Below are 23,455 nucleotides of genomic sequence, written 5' to 3' on the forward strand. Positions count from 1 at the left end.
TCACCACAGCATCACACTGGCAGCTCGTGTTGAGTGGCTTCTCCACTATGGCCCCTAAATCCTTTTCATAGTCACTGTTTTCCTGGATACACTTCCCCATTCTGGAGGTGTGGCTGGCATGCCTTGTTGCTAGGTATAGGATCTTGCATTTGGCTCTGGTCAAACTTGTTTTCTTTGAATGGGTCCAGCTTGCCGAATGAGCCAGATCGCTCTGTATCACTGCCCTCTCCTCATCAGTAATTACCACGTTGCCACTATTTTGTCACCCACCAATCTTATCAGCAGTGATTGTATGTTTTCTCTCAATTCATTGATAAAAATTATTTTAAAAAATTAGTCCTTGAGAGCTTCTTCAGACCCTTAGTACCCAGGACCTGCTCCCCACAGCACAGTGAGAAAAGGCCGTCCAGCCCTGCTGGTACATAGGGGATAAGCACAGAACAAATACACCTTGAGGAGCTGTGTTGTCAGTAGGCTCTGAACAACATGTGGGGGTCAGCAGCTTACAAATGCACTACAGACCTGTAGTGTAGACAGGTCCCAACTGTGTCTCGGTTTCTCACCCTGTAAAATGGGGAGACCAAACAAAACCTTGATTAGCTCTATTTGATAGTTGGGGAAACCAAGGCATGCAGCAGTGAAGAGACTTGCTCATGGTCCCAAAGCTAGGAATAGAAAACGGCAGGTCTTCTGATAGCCAGTCCTGGGACCTAGCCACAGTTATCCTGGCCTCGCTGCTCTAACTTTAATCACAGCCTCCATGTCTTTTCCTCCATGTTCCTTAACCCCACGTCACTGCAGAAGAAGGATTTTCTGTTAGCCAGCTGGCTCTAATGCATGTGGATGTCCTTCCAAAAGAGGTGCTCTGGCTCAGTCCCATGTTATGGTTGGCTGAAGGAACCACTTGGTGACATTCTAGGGCCTGAGTTATACAGGAGGTGTGACTAGATGCACATAATGGTCCTTTCTGACTTTAACATCTATCAATCTATACATTTTATGCTGCTAGGAAGATAACTCTGGACCTATTTTCTCTCATTCACTTTCAGTTGGAATAATTGAAATCCAGGCCAAAGGATTTCCTCTTCCATTGTGTCTTCAGCACCTTTGAGAGCAAACAGTTCCTGTTAGCCCACAGGTTCCAGTTTCAACCTGTCCCAGGGTGAGGTGGCCAGGAAAGGGGTTGGAGCACAACTGCACTTAGCCCACATTACGCAGCTCCCTAGGGTGAAGGGAATACGTGTGCGGGTAGGCTGACCAGATAGCAAGTGTCAAAAATTGGGACAGGAGGTGGGGGAGAAAAATCAGGACTGTCCCTATAAAATCGGGACATCTGGTCACCCTAGGTGGGGGTCACGTGACAAGCAGCAGCATGTGACTAGGACCCAGGCCTGCTGAGAGATAGAAGGGTAGCCTGTGCTCAGCCAGGAGAGAGACCCCAAGGAGAGCAGGTATGGGAGGGGCTTGGAGAGTCCTTTAGAGGTCAGGGACAAGCTGGGAAGGGGCCAGGCTGAGCACTTAGGACAGTGGTTCTCTAACTTTTGTACTGGTGACCCCTTTCACATAGAAAGCCTCTGAGTGCGACCCCTCCTTATAAATTAAAAACACTTTTTATATATTTAACACCATTATAAATGCTGGAGGCAAAGTGGGGTTTGGGGTGGAGGCTGACAGCTCGCAACCCCCCTTATAATAACCTTGCAACTCCCTGAGGGCTCCTGACCCCCAGTTTGGTAACCCCTGGCTTAGGACATGGCCCTAGGAGGGAAAGACAGAGCCGGGTTATGTGATGGGGCCGATAGTCCAGTTGGTTTAGGCTCCAAAGGACAGACACCCACAGGTGAAGGTGATTGTCGGGGCTTATGTCCTTCTTTGATAGTGGAGAAGACTGATGCCATAAGGGGAAAGTGAGTTAACCCCAAGGTCACCCAGTGAGTTTATATCACAAATGCATACTCAGAAGGATCCAACAGAAGCATGGATTTTCCAGTCTCTTCTTCCTAGGAGTCCCAAGGGCTAAGGTAAAACCCCCTGCTGTCCCTCCCCGTTCTGCTCACCTCCAAGATGTGCTGGAGTTTGTCTGTGCTGGGGGGTGCTGTCAGCAGGATCTAGAGTTCGTCATCCATGTTCTGTGGGCAGGCCTTGCTCAGAGTCTGCCAGTGGAGGGAGACCCTGGGTCAGGGTTATGGAACCTGGGGCTACAGCTGCCAGGATGACAGCTGGCTCTGCAGCCCTTGCCCAGAGCAGGTCTCTGCAGAGGGCCTGGTGCACAGCAGGGTAGGGAACAGCCCAGCTGCTAGGGACGGGACCTGGGCTTCTGGGCAGAATCCAGGAAGCAAAGCCCAGCCTGCGGAAAGACAGGACTGCCCCCGGAGGGACAACGTAATGTCCCATGGAGGGAAGAGGCTCTCCCCGCCATTTCTTAACCTCACGGGCTGTTCTCATGCTCTGCCAGCCCCACCTCTCAGTAGCTCCAGCTGTCCGAGGGAGCAGGGACCAGAGGCCATCCTGCTGCTGGGACAGAGATGGAGGTTGCTGTTCTACCTGCATATGGGTGTTGTCCTTTCTCATGCCCACGGTGAATACACCATGCAAGGGAAGCTCTCCGGACGTGCGATTCCAGCTCCAGAGCCAGGGGCAGTTTCAGCTTTCTGGGAGGAGACTGTGTCTGAGACCTTGCAGTTGGGGGATGAGACGGGCACTAACATAGGCATAGAAGTTTAGGGAAACGGGGGAGAGGCCGGTGTTGGGCAAGGAGGGCAGGGATTTGGGAAGCAAGATCTGAGGATCAAACACTGTCTAATTGTCGGTTAGGATTATCCCCACTTCAGAGGGGGGAAAGTGAGGCACCACGTGGAAGCGGGACCTGGCCGATTGGGCTGAGCGTCTGAATAATCGCTAGAGCAAAAATATAAAAGCCATTAAGTGTCAGAAGAACATTCATCAGGGAACTGGAGAGTTTAAGGCTGGCCAGAAAATGTGCTCTGCCACCTCACTGGTTTTGGAGACAAGGGTCCCTCTCTTGGAGAGAGGACTTAGAGGATCTTTGTCTGAGACACACAACTGTCAGTAGTTGGGAACAGAAACCCCTCTGTAATTTTGCTCACTGGCCCTGCCGCAAACTCCACCCTGCAACCATTGTGAGCCAGGCCCGGGAACGCCATTCCACTGTCACAGTTACACGGACCTGCCCATCTGCAGACACTGCAGCCGGCACACGCACTGGGGCCGGCGCTGTGACATGAGCCGGATGAACCGCCCTGCTGGCCCCCACATCTGGCATGGCCCCCCTGAGCAATCGGCCCTGCTCCCTGCTCTTCCTACAGCAACCCCTGCAGCAGTCTCTCTTCGTGGACCATGTCCCTTTCCTCTTTGGCTCTTTTGAAAGCAAGCTGCTCCTTGTTCCTCCTTGCCCCTGTCTCCAAAAGCTCCTGCATGGTCCTCCTCCTTCTGGCCCACTGTTGGCTGCTTGTAGCACCCGCAGTCCCAGGCAGCAGGCTTGACCCAGCAGGTGTGGAAGTGTCTTCCAATGGAATGAAACAGAGGGTGTGTTAATTGTATTGCCATGGGGAGAAGGAGAAGAATCCCCCACTTTGCTTTCTGTCTGTCCACAAGGCCATGATTTCCAACATTGCGGAATGCTTCGATATCACTCATAAGTTCTCATATACACTCCATCTCACTTCTGCCCTTGGAGGATTCACACACTCACACCCTATGCAGGTGTGTGTGTAACACTGATTTTACCTTAAATCAATACCAAAGAAATTAAGAGGCTGGATCTGGCTGATGCAGGGTAAGCTGAAGTCGTGTTCTGGGGACATTTACCAATACTGACTCTGACTTTGTTTCATGCACCATGGAAAACTTCCAAACATCACCTTCCAGGAACAGAAGGAAATCAGGATCCAAAGTAACATACTTTTGGTTAGAATGTAGTGTTCTATAGGCAGCAGAGTGGATTCTCACCAACCCTCCTCCCAAATCCAGCAACAGAAAAGCCAGGACGACACAGGGCAAAAGAATGCCTGCTGCACAAAGCATCATCTAAAGTCGCCTTCCAAGGAGTTAAGGAGAAGCCAGGATAAAAAAGTATTCAAAATTCACATTGTCACTGCTGGATAGGATAATAATTTGCTACCCAAAATATGCATCTGCAGCATTAGATCAGCTTACCCAAGATAACGAAATGCCCTGCTTGCAAAAATAGCCCCTCAGGCTTTGGCTTCAGCCCTGATGACCCCATTAAAATGGGGTTGCAACCCACTTTGCGGCCCTGACCCACAGTTTGAGAACTGCTGGTCTAAAGTTACAATAGGTCACAGTGTCATATCCAGAGTAATCTGTGTAGTTTCAGAACTCGCTGTTGCGTGCAACAGAATTGCACCAGTCCCCTATGTGTGGAAAATCCCTTATTTGGGATTAATTTTAAAGCAGCATTTAAAGCATCTCAGTCTGATGGTGAAGGATTCATTTATGCTGTTATTACAGTATTTATAATTACCTTAGCATCTAGGAGCCCTGGTTGTGGATCAGGACCCCACTCTGCCAGGGGCTCTGCAAACAAAACAAAAAGACAGTCCCTGTCCCAGTGAGTTTACAATGTTAGGCCTACATGTAAATATTAGGTGAACATAGCTACATCACTTCGGAGTGTGGAAGAAAAGAAAAAAGATACACACACCCCTGAGTGACATACCTATGCTGACCTAAACCCAGTGTAGTTGCAGCTATGTTAATGGAAGAATGCTTCTGTCAGCGTAACTAGGGTAGTTCAGAGATGTGGTGGTCCTACATTGATGGAAAAAACTCTTCCATTGGGCAGGCTGCATCTACACTATGGGGTTATGCCAGCATAACTACAGCACTGTAGCTAGGCCAATAGAGTCTCTCTAGCATGGACATCCCTACGTGTAAGAAGAGAGACAACAGTTGGGGAGTACACAGAGACTATCCTGGTCAGCACAATAGGCTGTGTATGTATATTCAACTTCTTAAAAGTCACATTCAAACTATGACGCTTTGACTTTTCGTTAGGGCTTGAACAGTCATTCCATGCAAAGAGAATGATGACAAAGGAAGAATGGGCAGATACAAAAAGTGTTTATTTGTGTTACCAATAACAGTTTAGTATTAATACTGAAAGAGTTATCAATAATCTAACGTACTTTATCAAATAAAGCTCTTTTTTATACTTCGTTTGTCTTAAATTAGACTCAAACTGACAATGAAAAGAGATTTACCAGTTTCGCTTTTGTTTATAGTCAGGCCTTGTCTACTTTGAGACAGTCACACCAATTTAACGAAAGATGTGATTTTAGATGCATTTAATTAAACTGGTGCAAACACCCCTGTGTGGATTTATTTTGGTTTAGGTTTATTTCAGTTTATTTGGAACAAATTAGGATTAAGATAAAACAAAATAAACCTCTCAAAATGAAACCAGAGCATCCATGCAGGGAGTAAAAACTGGTTCAAGTTAAAATGGTTCAACTTTCCTGAGTAGGCGAGGCCTCTGCTTCACTTTGAAGTCCTTATGAATTAACACAAAACTGCTGAATTGCAAACACTGAAGGGAAACTTTTGTCATTTCAAATAAACTGCTTCTATGGACAATTTTAAAACAAAAAAAATAGAAGCTTTGTAAAGGCTGGGGGATGGAGGGAGTTTGAAAAATCTACATTTTGGCCCAATAGCTCGAACAGGATCCCTTTTTATATTAACAGCCCAACAACAAGACCCCAAGAAGAGCTCTGTGTGCTCAAAAGCTTGTCTCTTTCATCAGCAAAAGTTGGTCCAGTTGTCACTTGCTAGGGCCTCTGTATGCCCCATTTATGCCTCCCCTCATACCAGCGTTCTCCATTTCTCCCCCATGACAGTGGCTCTGTGTGCACCTGCTTCCCCTATTCTCCCCAACCCCACCAAACCATTATGATTTGTTTTCTTTCAGTCTAGGAGATTAGTCATTCAGGGTGCCACACGGTGTTAAGCTCTGGGGGGAAGATGAGCAGAGATGAGATAGGGGGCTTGTTATGCTGGAAGGCATTAATGGCTGCCATTAATCAGTTCTTTGATCTACAGCCCATCACAGACATGATTGAAGCTGTGGGTCCGCTAAACACACGGGGGTTCCATATGTTCCCCATTCCCCTCCTTTTTTTTTTCCTTCCAGTTTTCCCCAAAATCAATAGGGTTCCATTAAGCGATGCCTAGAACATTCCCTGAAAATTTGGAATTGCTCAGATGCAGTGTTCAGAGGTGTAACCGGCTTCCTCAGTCCTGTTTCTGTATCAGTCAATAAACCACTCAGAGATCCTTGTGCTGGTTCACCACTCTGAGCAGTTTATTTATAATTGAGTCCCACTGCCTGCTTTCCTCCCTTTCATTTCCTTCCTGCGCCAATTTGTGAGCTCTGGCTAATGGCTTAATTAGCCTTTCTTCCCTGCCCCACCCACAAATTAGGCACAGGTCTGCCTCATCAGCTCCAATCTGCTATGCTATGCCTGATTGGAGGGGCTGTGAACAGAGTGCTGACTCAGGGTTTCCTACCTAGCACTCTGGCACAAGAGGTTATCATGTATTTGACAGATACACAGAAATACTGTCCAGTGGAGTGTAAGGCCTTCACAAGCTTGGCCAACCAACTGTAAAATGATCCTGACCAGTATCTCTTTCATCTTATTCAGTTTGCTAAACAGTTTGCTGTTAAGAATTAAAATCCCATCCCTACTGAGAACAGAGAAGGTCACTACCAGCAGCCTTAGAGTGCTTAGAGCAGTGGTCCCCAAACTTTTGAGGGCCGTGCCCCCCACATCCCTGTCCACACACATCTGTCCCCCCAGACCGGGCCAGGAGTTGGGCCACAGCTCGGGGCGGGGGGATGTAACGTGGCCAGGGCTAAGGGGGCCAAGGCTGAGTCCACAGCTTGGGCTGGGGCAGGAGCCGCGGCCAGGGTCCAAGGCTGGAGACGGGGGCAGGAGTGGAGCCGCAGCTGGGCTATGGTGGAGATTGGCAGCCGGGCCCACGGCCATGTGCAGCTCCATGCCCGGCCACAGCTGGGGGCAGAGCCAGGAGGTGAGCCACGCCGCGGCTGGGGATGGGGCTAGGGGCAGGGCCGGGAGCCAGGGATGCAGCTGTGGGCAGGACTGGAGCAGAACTCGGGGTGGGGGGGTAGGCAGGGGCTGGGTGGCGCTCCCACCCCACCCCACATGGGGGCTGGCCCGCCCCTCCCCCCAAAGTTTCCAGGGACATGCCCCACAGTTTGGGGACCTCTGGTTTAGGGAAACAAGGCAGCATTTTCAAACTTGGGTGCCCAAAGTGAAGCACCTAAACCCATGGTTAGGCCCCTCAATGGGCAGCCTGCTTTTCAGAGACACTTGAGCACCCTCACCTCTTGACATAAGAACATAAGATCGGCCATACTGGGTCAGACCAAAGGTATCTGTCTTCTGAAAGTGGCCAACGCCAGGTGCCCCAGAGGGAATGAACAGAACAGGCAGTCATTAAGTGATCCATTTCCTGTCACCCATTCCCAGCTTCTGGAAAACAGGCTTGGGACACCATCCCTGCCCATCCTGGCTAATAGCCATTGATGGACCTATCCTCCATGAATTGATCTTGTTCTTTTTTGAACCGTGGTATAGTCTTGGCCTTCACAACATCCTCCGGCAAAGAGTTCCACAGGTTGACCTCACCAGTAGCTTTTGCTGCTCAGCACTTCTTAACACTTGGCATATTTATTTGGACAGATCACAGAAAACAATGGGCTAAATCCTTGAACACAATGCTGCTGAAGATCAGGGAATTGCGAAGGTGACCTTTGCACTCTCCTATTTTGCTGGGATTTCCTGCCCCCTGCCACAATTAAGAGCAGCCATCAGAACCTGAAACATTATCCTGAACAATGGCTCACCCTCCCTTGGAATAATGGGTCCAGCTGTAGTTGGCTCTCCTAGAAAAAGATTTAATCAAAGGGCAAAGATGACGGTTAGCAGTTCAGAGGGACTTGTATTTGATGAGAGAAAGCAAAGGCCAAGATTATTTAGCCCAGCAAATGGAGGGGGGGGGGGGCAGGGAGAAGGCAGGACCAATGGAAGTTACCAGGAGGAGAACGAGAGAGATCAGTGGACAAGGAGGGTTTTAAATGAAGGAACACACAGGAAGATGGGCCAGAAAGAGGAAGCATGGTGCAGGAAAGAGTGAGCAAGGTCACAGAAGCTGGGAAGAGGCTCCATAAGAGAGAGCTCAGCCAGGGTGCAACAGCCAGCATGAAGAGGGGACACCCTGCCCTCCTGGACCCAGATGGTCCCCCCAGGACTCACAAGGAAAGGGCGATAGAAAGCAGGAGACATTTGTGCTTTCATACATTTGTTTTCTAGAATCTGTACTCTCCTGTGCTGAACAGGATTAAATTGAAGAGCATAAAGATGTCAGACTGGGCAAAGCTTGGGTGTACATGTATATATGCTTCTCTGCTGTGTGTGAAGCTTCACACCTTTTGGGTGGAGTTCTGGAAAAGGGTGTATGGTAAGTACTAGGGACCTGAAGGGTCAGCACTGAGCCCAGGTTATTACATTTTAGGTGTTAAATTCAATACTATAACTACACATTATAAAATACAACAATTAAAAAACATAATACATTAAAAGCATACAAAGACAAATCTAGGGAACCAACACAGGGGGCAATGGCCATGAGAAATTAAGGGAAATGCAAATGAAGAACCACCCATGGCCACACAAAAAGCCCATCTCCACTAATACACCCATATGGATCATACTAAAAAAAATACCTAGAGGAAAAATTAGGGGGTTCTGAAACCGGGTAATTTGACTGAAACATATGCTGAAGTGAGTGCCACACTGCAATGAAGCCTAGTACTATAATAAAGGCCAATTGCCTTATAACCTACTGCCTTGTGTACATGGGGACACTCAGGAAAGTTCAGCTAAAGGCATGAAGTCAACGCGCATAATTTATAGCGCATTAAACCAGTGTGGATGCACTCATTCGGGAGTAAAGTAGCCTTGGTTTGCTGTAGCTTAATCCTACAGTGAACTAAGGCTGCTTTACTTTTGAATGAGAGCGGCCACACAGCGGTTTAAGAAGCTTTAACTAAAGTGCATTGACCACAGCTTTAGTTGACTTGTCTGCACAGGGACACTCAGGAAAGTTAAGACAAGCCCTAAAATGCAATAATGGAATCCCTAGAAATTGGATGATATTTGAATGAAGTCATGGAAAAAGTGACACTGAGGCAGTGAAATTCAGCTACTTAATAAAGCTTTTGATAATCAACCTGTTAAGTGTGATACTCAGTAATTATAACTATAGCTTTCTCTGATAATGTCAGCAGTGACACTGGTTGAAGGGAATGCAGATTCCGGTGAATAAAGACAAAATGATATGGCCCTGGGGGAAGGCTGCAATCCAGCTTGAGAAGATCCTGTTCTTGTAGCGCTTGTAAAGTTCACGGACTCTGAGTAAAGGATGCCAGAGAGTAAGGATACGCCTACACTTAAAACGCTGCAGCTGTGCCAATGTAGCACTTCAATTCAGACACTGCCTACACCGACAAGAAGGGCTCTCCCATTGGTGTAGGTCGGGGTCAGCAACCTTTCAGAAGTGGTGTGCCGAGTCTTCATTTATTCACTCTAATTTAAGGTTTCACGTGCCAGTAATACATTTTAATGTTTTTAGAAGGTCTCTTTCTATAAGTCTAGAATATAACACTAAACTATTGTTGTATGTAAAGTAAATAAGGTTTTTAAAATGTTAAGAAGCTTCATTTAAAATTAAATTAAAATGCAGAGCCCCGCGGACCGGTGGCCAGGACCTGGGTTGCGTGCGTGCCATTGCAAATCAGCTCATGTGCCATAGGTTGCCTACCCTTGGTGTAGGTAATCCACCTCCCAGAGAGGTGGTAGCTAAGGCCATGTCTATACTACAAAATTATGTTGATGTAACTTACATCAGCATACAGCCACCGCAGTTATTAAATCGCTTGTGTGTGCGCACACCTGGCAATGCGCATCGTCACCAGGAGTGCTTGCATTAATTCTATTATCAGTGTGGGGCATTGTGGGATGGCTCCTGGAGGCCAGTAAATGTCAACATAAGCAACACAGTGTTTACACTGACACTGTGTTGTCCTAATTACATTGACCGTGACTCTACACCACTCAAGGAGGTGGTGTTACTGAATTGGCATAGAGAGACACTTATGTCAGCGGGAGCCAAATTTAATTGAAGACACTTCCACAGCTAGGTTGACCCAAGGCAGCTTACATCGACCTAACCCCGTAGTGTAGACTAGTTCTAAGTTGACGGAAGAATTCTGTAGCGCTGCCTACACTGGGGGATAGATTGGTATAGCTACGTCTCTCAGGGGTTTGAAATTTCACACTACACTACAAAATTAGGTCAAATTTATAGAAGTCTATTTTTTAGAAATCAATTTTATACAGTCGATTGTGTGTGTCCCCACTTAAGACCATTAAGTTGGCGGAGTGCGTCCACAGTACCAAGGCTAGCATCGACTTCCGGAGTGTTGCACTGTGGGTAGCTATCCCACAGTTCCCGCACTCTCCGCCACCCATTGGAATTCTGGGTTGAGATCCCAATGCCTGATGAGACAAAAAACATTGTCGTGGGTGGTTCTGGGTACATGTTGTCAGGCCACCCCTCCCTCCCTGAAAGCAACAGCAGACAGTCGTTTCGCGCCTTTTTTTCCTGGGTTACCCATGCAGATGCTATACTAGAGCAAGCATGGAGCCCACTCAGCTCACCGTCACAGTCCGTCTCCTGGGTGCTGGCAGATGCGGGACTGCATTGCTACACAGCAGCAGCTCATTGCCTTGTGGCAGCAGATGGTGCATTACAACTGGTAGCTGTCCTCGTCATCTCCTGGGTGCTCTTGGCTGGTCTTGGTGAGGTTGGTCAGGGCGCCTGTGCGGACATGGGTACTCCTGGCAGACCTCGGTGAGGTCTGTCAGGGGTGCCTGGACATAAATGGGAGTGACTCAGGTCATTCTCTTCTTTAAGTTTTGTCTAATGGAGATTCAGTCCTGCCTGGAATATCGGCAGAGGAATAGCTCAGTGGTTTGAGCATTGGCCTACTAAACCCAGGGCTGTGAGCTCAATCCTTGAGGGGGCCATTCTGCCTCAGGCTGCTCTAGCTTGCACTGCAAGCACCCAGGAGATGATGACAGCTAGCAGTTGTACTGCACCATCTGCTGCCAGCCTACCCCTTGCTCCTCCCTCTGTGAAAGCAACGGTCGACAATTGTTTTGTGCCTTTTTCCATGAAGGCGCATTATTGCTGTCAGCATCATCATTCACCCGCCGCTTCTGCTGCCACTCTGCTCTCCTGCTGACGCCGTACCACAGCAAGCACGGAGCCCGCTCAGATCACTGCGGCAGTTATGATCATTCTAAACACCATGCGCATTATCCAGCAGTATATGCAGAACCAGAACCTGCAAAAGCAGGCGAGTAGGCAACAGCAGCGCAGTGAGGAGAGTGATGAGAACATGGACACAGACTTCTCTCAAAGTATGGGCCCCAGCAATGTGGACATCATGGTGGCAATGAGGCAGGCCCATGCTATGGAACGCCGAGTCTGGGCCCGGGAAACAAGCCCAGACTGGTGGGACCGCAGAGTGTTGTGGGCCTGGGACGATTCCCAATGGCTGGAAAACTTTTACATGCATAAGGGCACTTTCATGGAACTTTGTGACTTGCTTTCCCCTGCCCTGAAGCACCAGAATACCAAGATGAGAGCAGCCCTCACAGTTCACAAGCGAGTGGCGATAGCCCTCTGGAAGCTTGCAACGCCAGACAGCTACCGGTCAGTTGGGAATCTATTTGGCATGGGCAAATCTACTGCAGGGGCTGCTGTAATCCAAGGAGCCAATGTGATCACTGAGCTGCTGCTACCAAGGATAGTGACTCTGGGAAATGTGGTCATAGTGGATGGCTTTGCTGCAAGAGGATTCCCTAACTGTGGTGGGGCGATAGATGGAGCGCATATCCCTATCTTGGGACCGGAGCACCAAGGCAGCGAGTACATAAACCACAAGGGGTACTTTTCAATGGTGCTGCAAGCACTGGTGGATCACAAGGGACCTTTCATCATTCATGAAGGGACAACATCAACATGGGATGGCCGGGAAAGGTACATGACGCTCACATCTTCAGGAACTCTGGTCTGTATGAACAGCTGCAGCAGGGGACTTTCTTCCCAGACTAGAAAATAACCACTGGGGATGTTGAAATGCCTACAGTTATCCTTGGGGACCCAGCCTACCCCTTAATGCCATGGCTCATGAAGCCATACACCGGCACCCTGGACAGTAGTCAGGAGCTGTTCAACTATAGGCTGAGCAAGTGCAGAATGGTGGCAGAATGTGCATTTGGATGTTTAAAAGCGCACTGGTGCAGTTTACTGACCTCAGCAAAACCAATATTCCCATTGTTATTACTGCTTGCTGTGCGCTCCACAATATCTGTGAGAGTAAGGGGGAGATATTTTTGGCGGGATGGGAGGTTGAGGCAAATTGCCTAGCCGCTGATTACGCGCAGTGACAGCAGGGCGGTTAGAAAAGTACAGGAGGGCACGGTGCACATCAGAGAAGCTTTGAAAACCAGTTTCATGACTGGCCAGGCTATGGTATGAAAGTTGTTTGTTTCTCCTTGATGAAAACCCCCGCCCCTTGGTTCACTCTACTTCCCTGTAAGCGAACCACCTTCCCCTCCCCCCCTTTGATCACCGCTTGCAGAGGCAATAAAGTCATTGTTGCTTCACATTCATGCATTCTTTATTAATTCATCACACAAATAGGAAGAACTGCCAAGGTAGCCCGGGAGGGGTGGGGGAGGAGGGAAGGACAAGGCCACACAGCACTTTAAAACTTATTAAATGCCAGCTTTCTGTTTCTTGGGCAGTCCTCTGGGATGGAGTGGTTGGGTGCCCAGAGGCCCCCCGCTCCCCCACTGCATTCTTGGGCGTCTGGGTGTGGAGGCTATGGAACTTGGGGAGGAGGGCGGTTGGTTACACAGGGGCTGTAGCAGAGGTCTGTGCTCATGCTGCCTTTCCTGCACCTCAACCATATGCCGGAGCATAACAGTTTGATCTTTCAGTAGCCTCAGCATTGACTCCTGCCTTCTGTCAGCAAGTTGACGCCACCTGTCATCTTCAACCCGCCACCTGTCCTCGCGTTCATATTGTGCTTTCCTGGACTCTAAAATGGTCTGCCTCCACGCATTCTGCTGGGCTCTTTCAGTGTGGGAGGACTGCATGAACTCAGAGAATATTTCATCACGAGTGCGTTTTTTTCACCTTCTAATTTTCGCTAGCCTCTGGGAAGGAGATGACAGTGTGAGCATTGAAACATTTGCAGCTGCGGGAGCAAAAAAAAAAAAAAAAGGGAGAGTAGTAGCTGAAAAGACACATTTTAGAGGACAATAGGTAGACTCTTTCAGGGTGAACCTTGTTGTTAACATTACATAGCACATGTGCATTCGGTACAAGGTTGAATTTTACCTCTTTTTTGAGGGTCTGCCAGTTTGGTGTGAGAGATCACACACACAGGGACGGCGGGCAAGAGAATTCAGCTTGCAGGCAGACATGGTAAGCCACAGTCTTTTGGCTTCTTTAACCTTCATAACATGTGGGAATGGTTTCAAACAGCAGCGCCCTCATTTCCCATACCAAATAGCTGTTGGGTTGGCCATTTAAAAGAAGGAGCTGCGGTTTTCAGGTTAATGTGCAGCACAAACCCAACTAACCCCCCCCACAAAACACCCAATTCTCTGGGATGATCACTTCACCCCTCCCCCCACCAAGTGGCTAACCGCGGGGAACATTTCTGTTCAGCCACAGGCAAACAGCCCAGCAGGAACAACCACCTCTGAATGCCCCTTATTAAAATTACCCTATTTCAACCAGGTGACCATGAATGATATCACTCTCCTGAGGATAACACAGAGAGATAAAGAATGGATGTTGCTTAAATGCCAGCAAACACTGGGACCATACGCTGCCATGCTTTGTTATGCAATGACTCCAGACTACGTGCTACTGGCCTGGCGTGGTAAAGTGTCCTACCATGGAGGACGGAATAAGGCTGCCCTCCCCAGGAACCTTTTGCAAAGGCTTTGGGAGTACATCCAGGAGAGCTTTATGGAGATGTCCCTGGAGGACTTCCGCTCCATCCCCAGACACATTAAGAGACTTTTCCAGTAGCTGTACTGGCCGCAAATGAATCATTAAACACGCTTGCTTTTAAACCATGTATTATATTTACAAAGGTACACTCACCACAGGTCTCTTCTCTGCCTGGCGGGTCCGGGAGCCCGCCTTGGGTTTGTTCGGGGGGTACTGGCTCCAGGTCCAGGGTGAGAAACAGTTCCTGGCTCTCGGGAAAAACAGTTTCTCCGCTTGCTTGCTCATCCCCATAATGCACATCCCTGTTGCGTGATAATCCATTGATGGAGTCAAAGCACAAGGGTTGGGTAGTGGTGACTGCACCCCCTAGAATGGCATGCAGCTCATCATAGAAGATGCAGACATTTGCCCCTCTGGTTTTTTGGTAGGCTTGCCTGAGCTCCTTAAGTTTCACGCGGCACTGCTGTGGGTCCCTGTTATAGCCTCTCTCCTTCATGCCCTTGGAAATTTTTTCAAATGTTTGGGCATTTCGTCTTTTGGAACGGAGTTCTGATAGCACGGATTCGTCTCCCCATACAGCAATCAGATCCCGTACCTCCTGTTCGGTCCATGCTGGAGCTCTTTTGCGATTCTGGGACTCCATCATGGTCACCTCTGCTGAGGAGATCTGCACTCACCTGTGGCTCGCCACGCTGGCCAAACAGGAAATGAGATTCAAAAGTTTGCGGGCTGTTGCGGTTCAAATACAAGACAGCAAGGCTTTAAGCAAGCCAGCAGGCTGGTCCGCTGACGGGCTGGTCCGCCTGTCAGCTTTTCACCCTCTCTTTTATTTCTCTCTCTCCCCCCGCGCATTACATACTCCAACAGATAAAAGGAATACACTGGCTTTGTATAATATTCTTATTTACCAATTTCTATCTACCGCATTCCTTGCTCTCAGACCTTGAGCCCAGTCCTGGGAGGCTTCCCACAGTTCATGTCATCTGGGCGAGATTCCAAGGTTCATGCCCTTGAGAGGAGCCGTGTGTGCACTGCTCCTACACAACACTCCGGGTGTGCCCTGAATGTTGCCAAGTGCATGAGGATGCTGCACCCCTCCTTTTTTGTTTATTTGTGCTCGGCCATCTCATGGTAGCCATCAATTCGCTTTTGCGAGCCAATTAACTCCCGGACAGACAAGGTATAACTTGTGGAGCCTGCCAGGGCGGGTCTCGACAAAGCCTTAACAAAAAGGAAATACATTGCACACAGCAACAGCAAAAAATAAGCCCAAGAAGGTAAAGTGTAGTTGGCCGGGCCCCAATTAGCCATGCAGAGTACTGGGAAGAGGGGTTCGCGTAAGCAGCGAGCATCATCTCATTCCCTATTTCCTCAGGGTGATGACATACTGGAATAAGGCACGTACCTAACAATTCTTCAGCTGCTACAAAATCAAATAAACAAAAGTGGGTAACATTTGCTATTGAAGCCAATCTTTCCCATAGGTTATATGTCATTCAGGCCCGTAACGGAGGAGGCGCTCCCAAGTCAACCCCTACAGGAAATAGCAGGCACATAAGGCACGCAATCAATACAGAATTAGCAGTGATTTGGGCAAGAATGGCCACAAACAGAGTCTCAGGAGTCTCTGGCTGTTGGTTTGATGCCAGTCTTCGTTGAGCCGCGGTGACCAATGCTTTCACTGCTCCCCATGTCACGGGCTGGCTTGGGACACTACGTCTCCTCCGTCCCGCCATTGTCAACCCGGGAGGCACCGCGTTCTCCTCCAAGGTCAGCTGAAACTCCGGTATGGGGTTCGACAGCCCCTGGTGCCACACCATGCTGTTTCAGTGCTGGTCGCACACACCGGGCCGGAACCCACAACGGTCCTGCAGGGAGAGACACAGCAGCATATCCCCGACCCCAAGTAATTAAAGGTACTGGACCCAACCATTGTGGATCGGGCAGCTGACGGTAATAGACACGCGGTCTTTCCAGTACCTCAGACTTATGAAAATGCCAATCCGCGGGGGTCTGCTGATCTGTATTCAATGTTAAATTATTTAAAATAAACAAAAGGACATGCAATTGTTGCTGAATGTCTCCTAAGGTTCGGAGACGCAGCTCCCCTTGTTTTAATTGTTTGTCGAGCAAGGTTTTTAGCGTGCGATTTGCACGTTCAACAATAGCTTGGCCTGTGGAATTATAAGGGATCCCGTGTTTGAGACGGACGTCCCATTGGGCACAAAAGGTGGAGAGGGCAGTGGAGCAATAGGCTGGGGCATTATCCGTTTTTATCTGGCTCGGGCGACCCATAACAGCAAAACAGGCTAGCAAATGGTGAATAACTTTGGGAGTGGCTTCTCCACGCTGTGGGGTCGCCCAGAGGAATCCCGAATAGGTATCAATGGAAACATATAAAAACGAATGGGGCGGAATTGTGGCACGTGAGTGACATCCATTTGCCACAGCTGATTCGCTGCGGTACCTCTGGGGTTAACGGCATAAGAAAAGGTAGGGGCAGCAGCGGCACAGTGGGGGCAGGAACGAACAATAGAACGTGCATGATCAGCAGGAATGTGAAACTGCCGGGCCAAAACAGAGGCAGACTGATGAAAAAAGGCATGGCTTTCAATGGGGTCAGAAAAGAGGGAATTTACCTGACCACGTAACGCGCAATCAGCACGCGCATTGCCTTCAGTGAGCAGCCCAAGCAGAGGGGTATGACTGCGAATATGAGCAACAAAATAAGGGAAATTACGAGTGGTGAGGAGATACTGTAAGGACAAAAACAGGCGAAGAAGGTCCGCATCGACCTGAGGGGTAAGGAGGGCAAGGGGTAAATGATCAATTACCTGATAAACATAATGGGTGTCCACGATTAAATTAAAGGGACAATCAGCAAAAAATTAAAAGGCCAAAATAACAGCAGCTAGTTCCGAGCGCTGCGCGGAACGCTGAGGCAGCGTAAAATGAGAATGCCAATGAGGGGGGTCACCTAATTGATAGGTGACAACACCGCGATGTGGAGAGCCATCAGTAAAAAGAGTGATAGCTGAAACAATAGGTCGAGAGCAACTAAGACGATGTACGATTAGTGGCACCTTTTGTGTAATCACCAACCGAGGATCTTTCAGGGGATTATAAGAAATCTCTCCCACATAATCACAAAGAGCAACCTGCCAGGCCAAGGAGGTGTGATACAAGGAATCAAATTCACTACGTGATAAGGGGAAAACAATAGCAACTAAATCAGTGCCCGAGAGTTGCACTGCACGGTGGCGGGCTTTACAAACAAGGTCGGACAGGGCGTCTAAATAAGGATAAATGTTCCAAGGAGGAGTGGAAGACAAATATATCCACTCTATGATAGAGACGGCTGTGTCTGTACGAGGTACAGACAGAGCCGCAGTAGGCGTATGAGGGGTGGCAAGGAGAACCAACCGCAGGGGACGAACATCAGTGAGTCTATCCACAAACTGCTGACTCAACACTGCATTGATCTGTCGAATGCATGCAATGTGCTCCTCAGTGATGGCAATAACTGCGCCCGGTGCCCGAGCTCCATGTAGGAGCTCGAACAACAGCTGCAGCATTGATGTGGGGAGACGGAAGTAGGGTCGAATCCAATTTAAATGACCCAAAATTTGTTGTGATTTAACAAGGGTTAGGGGTTGGGGTAGAACCACTTCCAGGCGAACAGGGGCAGCATAGGTTTGTAAAACCTTATGCCCGAGATATTGGTACGGATAAGAGCGTTGGATTTTTTCTGGTGCCACTAACAGGCCATTTTGGCCAAGAATCTGAGACAAATATTCAAGCTGTTGTGCCGTGACCTGGGGACCATTAAGCAAAATGTCATCCATATAATGGTAGACCTTTAGTGTGGGGTATCGGGCACGAAAAGGGGCGAGGGCCCGATCCACAAAAAGTTGACACAAGGTTGGACTATTTTGCATTCCCTGGGGCAAGACCTTCCACTGATACCTTTGAGAGGGTTGCTGATTATTATATTCTGGCACCTAAACGTGAATTTTTCACGATCTCGTGGGCAAAGGAGGATGGTGAAGAAACAATCTTTTAAATCTAACACACAAAGCTGATCGGTTTGAGGAATTAAATTCGGGTTTGGCAACCCAAACTGCAAGGGGCCCATGGGTTGGATGCGTTTATTTATTTCCCTTAAATCGTGTAACAGCCTCCATGCACCAGATTTTTTCTTAATAACGAACACCGGGGTGTTCCAGGGACTAGTGGAATGTTCCAAGCGCTGTGCATGCAAATGTTGTTGCACAAGTGAATGAAGCGCTTTCAGTTTTTCTAGGGGAAGGGGCCACTGGTCAATCCATACGGGCTCTAAGGATTGCCATACCAATGGTAATGCGGAGGGCAAGGTGGGTGGGGGAGGGTTTTGGGCCATTATATATTAATATCGAGGGTGGTGTCCAGCTTTACAAGTAAGTCACGGCCCCAAATATTGAGGTGGACAGGGAGCACAAAAGGGCGGATTGTAGCAAGGGCACGGCCTCCTGGTTTAGAGACTGTGACCCAAGACAAACTTTGGTGCCCGGGTTTGCTACCCCCGATCCCCCACAACTCTTTAGAAGGAACTGTTGGCCAACTGACCGGCCAGTCCTGATCACGAATCACCGTAACGTCAGCTCCAGTGTCCACCAGCCCTGTAAAAGGAAAATTATTTAAAAGAAGTGTTAACTGAGGTTTCGAGGGGCGGAGCGACATTGTTAGAGCAACAAGTTGAGAGGACGTGTCGTGAGGCGGCGACTGAGACAGCGTCGATCCAAAGCCGCCTCCGCCCCGGGCTCAATCCTCTGCGGCTGGCACCTGATAGGGGACTAAAATCAATTGTGCAATTGACCATCCACATGGGAGCGACTGTGGAAGATGGGTCCACACCTGAACCTTAACGCCGGTGTAATCGGCGTCAATGACCCTTGGGATGACCAAAAAAACCCTGTTTCCCAGCGTGTGAGTGAGGGAGAACCAGACCCACAAATCCGGCAGGGAGAGGTCTCGTCACCTGTGTAAAAGGTATGGCGCAAACCTCCCCCGGCAACTGAAAATCAGCGTCCTCCTGCATAATCAAATCAAGCCCAGCACTTCCGGCAGTTGCCGCCCTCATGGATTCTATAGATTTTAAGGCAGAGGGACAGTCATCTGAGTGGGGAAACACCCCCGTTTGGTCCTGGGTTCGGGGGGGGGACCCGTCGCGCGGTTTCCCGGCCTGCTACGACACTGATTGGCCCAGTGATAGCCCTTCCGACACTTGGGGCACTTCTTTGAGGGGCGGGCGGGCGCCATCGATGAGCGGCACTCCCGCTGAAAGTGACCCTCCTTACCACAGCGGTAGCAATGCTTCCCCTCCTTCCCGCTTTTCCGCAGGGCAGCGGCCAGAACCCCAGCTTTATGTGCTTGTGTGCCGATGTTTTGGCACGCCCGCAGCATGTCCGACAGCTCTAGAACGCCAGCGGCTTGTGCCGCCTGGAGAGCACGGCGGCAATCCTTGTTCGCATTTTCAACCGCCATTTTTAACAGAATCTCCTGAACTGCCGCAGGGTTATCCACCTGTCGGAGGATAGCCTCCTGCAATCTGTTGGTAAAATCCATAAAGGACTCTGATGCACCCTGACAGATACTGGCAAAGCTTTTGGTAGGCTTGCCTGAATCCGGGACCTTCCGGAAAGCATGCTGGGCGCAGGCAGAAATAATGGGGAAGACGGCCTGAGGGAGTTGAGACTGCATCTGAACGGTAGCAAACGGGCCCTCCCCTGCCAAGTGCTCATAAATGACACCTTGCTCTCTATATACCTGGGCTTGGCGTTCCGCCATCTGCCAATACTCACTAAGCCAAATAACATACTGACTAGGCGTCAGCATCATGCGCAACAGCGCCTTCCAATCTTCAGGGACCAGGGTGTACCCAGTACCTAGCCCTTCAAGGAGACCACGTACATACGTGCTAGTCAGGCCGAACTCACAAATCGCTTTCTTTACCTCTCTGATCAAAAAGTAAGGCAAACTGACCCAGTTTGCAAGCTGGTTGCCCTGGCCATCATCCTGCCAGGTCATCGGGCAAACTGAGACCAGATCAGCTAATTCCTCTGCTGTAAGATCTGGGCGAGTCTTCGCTGTGTGAACCATTTGTTGCACCAGCGAAAGCCCCTGAGCAGATGCTGACAACCCCCCGGGGGGCCCCGGAGCATGGGGCCCCACGAGGGGATGGTGATCACACACCAGCTCCGGTGGGGAAGACAGGGGAGGCGGTGGTAATTGAGGCGCTGGGGGCGAAGCAGGGGGTGGGATGGCTGCAGGAGCGGACGGGGGTGGCGAGATCGGCAGCCCCTCTATTGGTGCAGGAGAGGGCCTTTCCAAGGCGGCACGCTGTATCGCGTCGTGGCAGAGGTGCCAGGCATGTAGAGCCTGCACGGGCGCCCGAGGCTCTTTGTGCATACTTGCCGGGCGAGGTGAGTGCTGAGGGCCCCACATTTGGGAGCCAGTTGTTGCGGTGCAAATACAAGACGGCAAGGCTTTAAGCAAGCAAGCAGGCTGGTCTGCTGATGGGCTGGTCCGCCTGTCAGCTTTTCACCCTCTCTTTTATTTCTCTCTCTCCCCCTGCGCATTACATACTCCAACAGATAAAAGGAATACACTGGCTTTGTATAATATTCTTATTTACCAATTTCTATCTACTGCATTCCTTGCTCTCAGGCCTTGAGCCCAGTCCTAGGAGGCTTCCCACGGTTCATGTCATCTGGGCGAGATTCCAAGGTTCATGCCCTTGAGAGGAGCCGTGTGCGCACTGCTCCTACACAACACTCCGGGTGTGCCCTGAATGTTGCCAAGTGCATGAACCCTGCATGAATGCTACAGTGGGCCTTTTCCTGTCTACCTGGTCAGTGCATCTGAGTCAAAAGCGCTATCCAGAGCAGTCACAATTGAGCACTCTGGGATAGCTCCCAGAGGCCAATACCGTCGAATTGCGACCACACTACCCCAAATTCGACCCAGCAAGGTCAATTTTAGCGCTAATCCCCTCATCGGGGGAGGAGTACAGAAATCAATTTAAGAGCCCTTTAAGTCAAAGTAAATGGCTTCGTTGTGTAGACGGGTGCAGGGTTAAATCGATCTAACGCTGTTAAATTCAACCTAAACTCGTAGTGTAGACCAGGGCTGAGACACATAGCTATACCAATGTAAGTTCCTAGTGTAGACCAGCCCTAAATACTACTAAGAAAGCTAAGGACTAAAGTGTTCGAACTGGGAGCTGAAAGTTGGGAGCCTTATGTCCATATTTGGGTTCCTAAATAAAAGTGGGCTGCTTTTCAGATTGCCAAGTGCTTACCCCTTCTACTGAAATCACTGAAAGCTTCAAGTGCTCACCATCTTTCTTGACAGGTCTTTAGTATGGGTTGTGTACTGCCAAGGGTCTCCCATGGCAGGGGTTACAAAACAGGAGCACAGCCTAGGAATAAGACGATCATTGGGAGAATGGGGTTGTATTACTGAAGGTTTTTAATGGCACAAGTACACGGCAGCTGCAGACAATGACCAAGATACCAGCATTTTACAATATCTAGATTGGGGGGAGGGGGAGAGGGGGTGGAGAGGGAAGAGAAGGAATGAACTGGTGAAACTGCGCCATTTCTAGAATGGCAGAAGCCAGCCAGAATTGTACAAGGGAAGCTTCCACAAGCACATTTCTGTAACTTTTTATCTTGCTTGTGCAGGCTGGAAATGTTGGTATCACCAGATTGTATTTCAATCAAAAAGCATGGGAGCAATTCACATTGGAACAAGTAATTAAATTGCTGAGAGTGGCATCATGGAAGCATGGTGCCCCCATTCTCTCCCAAGTATCTATATGCCAACTGAATTACAGATTGCTTTCCCCCATCTCGCCAAAAGCAGGAGAGTGAGCCTGTTTCCATCCTGCACCATAACTGGCAAAAAAAAAAAAAAAAAAAAGAGTGGGGGGCCTATTTTGGAAGAGGGCTGCTTCAACACACGCTGATCTTATTCAAACACTGTCTATCTTTAATGCACAGTTCTAGTCCCAGCTCAGCCTGTGGTTTTGTTCAGAAAACTACAGAGAGCATTTATCAAGCTAGCTGACTCCCTAAAGCTGAGGGGCTTCTGGAAAGCTGGGGTGGCATTAGGTAAAGAAAGGGCAGAGCAGATTACTTAGCGCCACTTAGCAAGTCTAGAACTCACAACCCTCACTCTAACACTCCCTGGAAGTAATGTTGCAGGATATCCCCTCCTTATTTGCATATCACCCTTGGTCCAGGTCAGGGTTCTCCATTCAGACATTGTGTAGAGAAGGAAGGGGACGAATTTAAATTGTGTCTGGAAATAACCACTTGGGTAGCTTTTAGAGGCCATATGATCAACAGTATCAAATCTGTAGACTCTCACTGTACTATAAGAGAGGATACAAGGGAACATTTCCAATAAGTTTCAGCTAATACAAGGTAGGTCTTTTTCATAGCACTGATAGGGTCTTAGAATTAATCTATGTGGTGCTTTGTTTTGCAACTGCTTCAGTTACTGCTACTTGGTTTGAACAGAGGTAAGCACATTTGAAAATGTGCTTAAGTCCCATTTTCATCAGCAACATGGGCACTTAAAAGTACAACCACGGAGAGTTTTTAGACCAGGGCCCACATAACACAGAAGCATTAACTCCCTATCCCAAACCAGGAATCTTTGAAATCTTCACAAGAAATGAACAAGAAATGAAACCCTTAAGATGCTAGAATGGATACTGTGCATTAGACTAGAATGTACTGTGTTTAAAGGGAAAAGAAGGAGTCTAAACACTGCAATTTCACTTGGAAAACTTCACAATACAAACAACCTTATTTTGTCCCTTCACCCTTCTTTCCTCCTTTGATCCTTCATTTTCCCCCTTCCTACCCATCAAATAAATTTGTTACTGTTAGATTTTCATTCCCTGCATTTTGTTGGCTTACGGCACAAACTGTTTGATTCACAAGGGAACTTTTGTGTTTAACTGACTCTTTGGGCGCCTAATGCCAATGTTTAAGCACCACTGACATTCACAAAAACACTGCTCAGCTGCTGCCTATCCCCGTAGGTGTCTATTCCCATAATCAAGCAGGTTTCCACTGTGGGCATATGCAAAGCCCCCTAACACCTGATGCTGCTAACAAGCTGCTCAGAGCCCTACCTCATGCCTAAGACCCAGTGGGGATTCTCAAATGTGGCATTCCCTTATCTATCTCACCTGCAAGACCCAAAGTGATAAAGCATGCCTAACCTGCACAGAAGA

At 48.9% G+C, this 23,455-nt stretch overlaps 1 protein-coding gene across 1 annotated transcript in view; it reads right to left on the bottom strand.

The window, feature by feature from the left end:
- Nucleotides 1-12,792: 12,792 nt before the first annotated feature.
- Nucleotides 12,793-23,455, bottom strand: part of FLVCR1 (FLVCR choline and heme transporter 1) — a 34,862-nt gene continuing 24,199 nt past the window's right edge. The window contains exons 10-11 of the transcript XR_007355675.2: nucleotides 14,320-14,858; nucleotides 12,793-13,399 (exon numbers count right to left, since the gene is read on the bottom strand). The gene's annotated coding sequence lies outside the window, so the exon portion shown is untranslated. The remainder of the gene's footprint in view (nucleotides 13,400-14,319; nucleotides 14,859-23,455) is intronic.

This window comes from Caretta caretta, chromosome 3, assembly GCF_965140235.1.
Source record: "Caretta caretta isolate rCarCar2 chromosome 3, rCarCar1.hap1, whole genome shotgun sequence".
Lineage (NCBI taxonomy): Eukaryota > Metazoa > Chordata > Testudines > Cheloniidae > Caretta > Caretta caretta.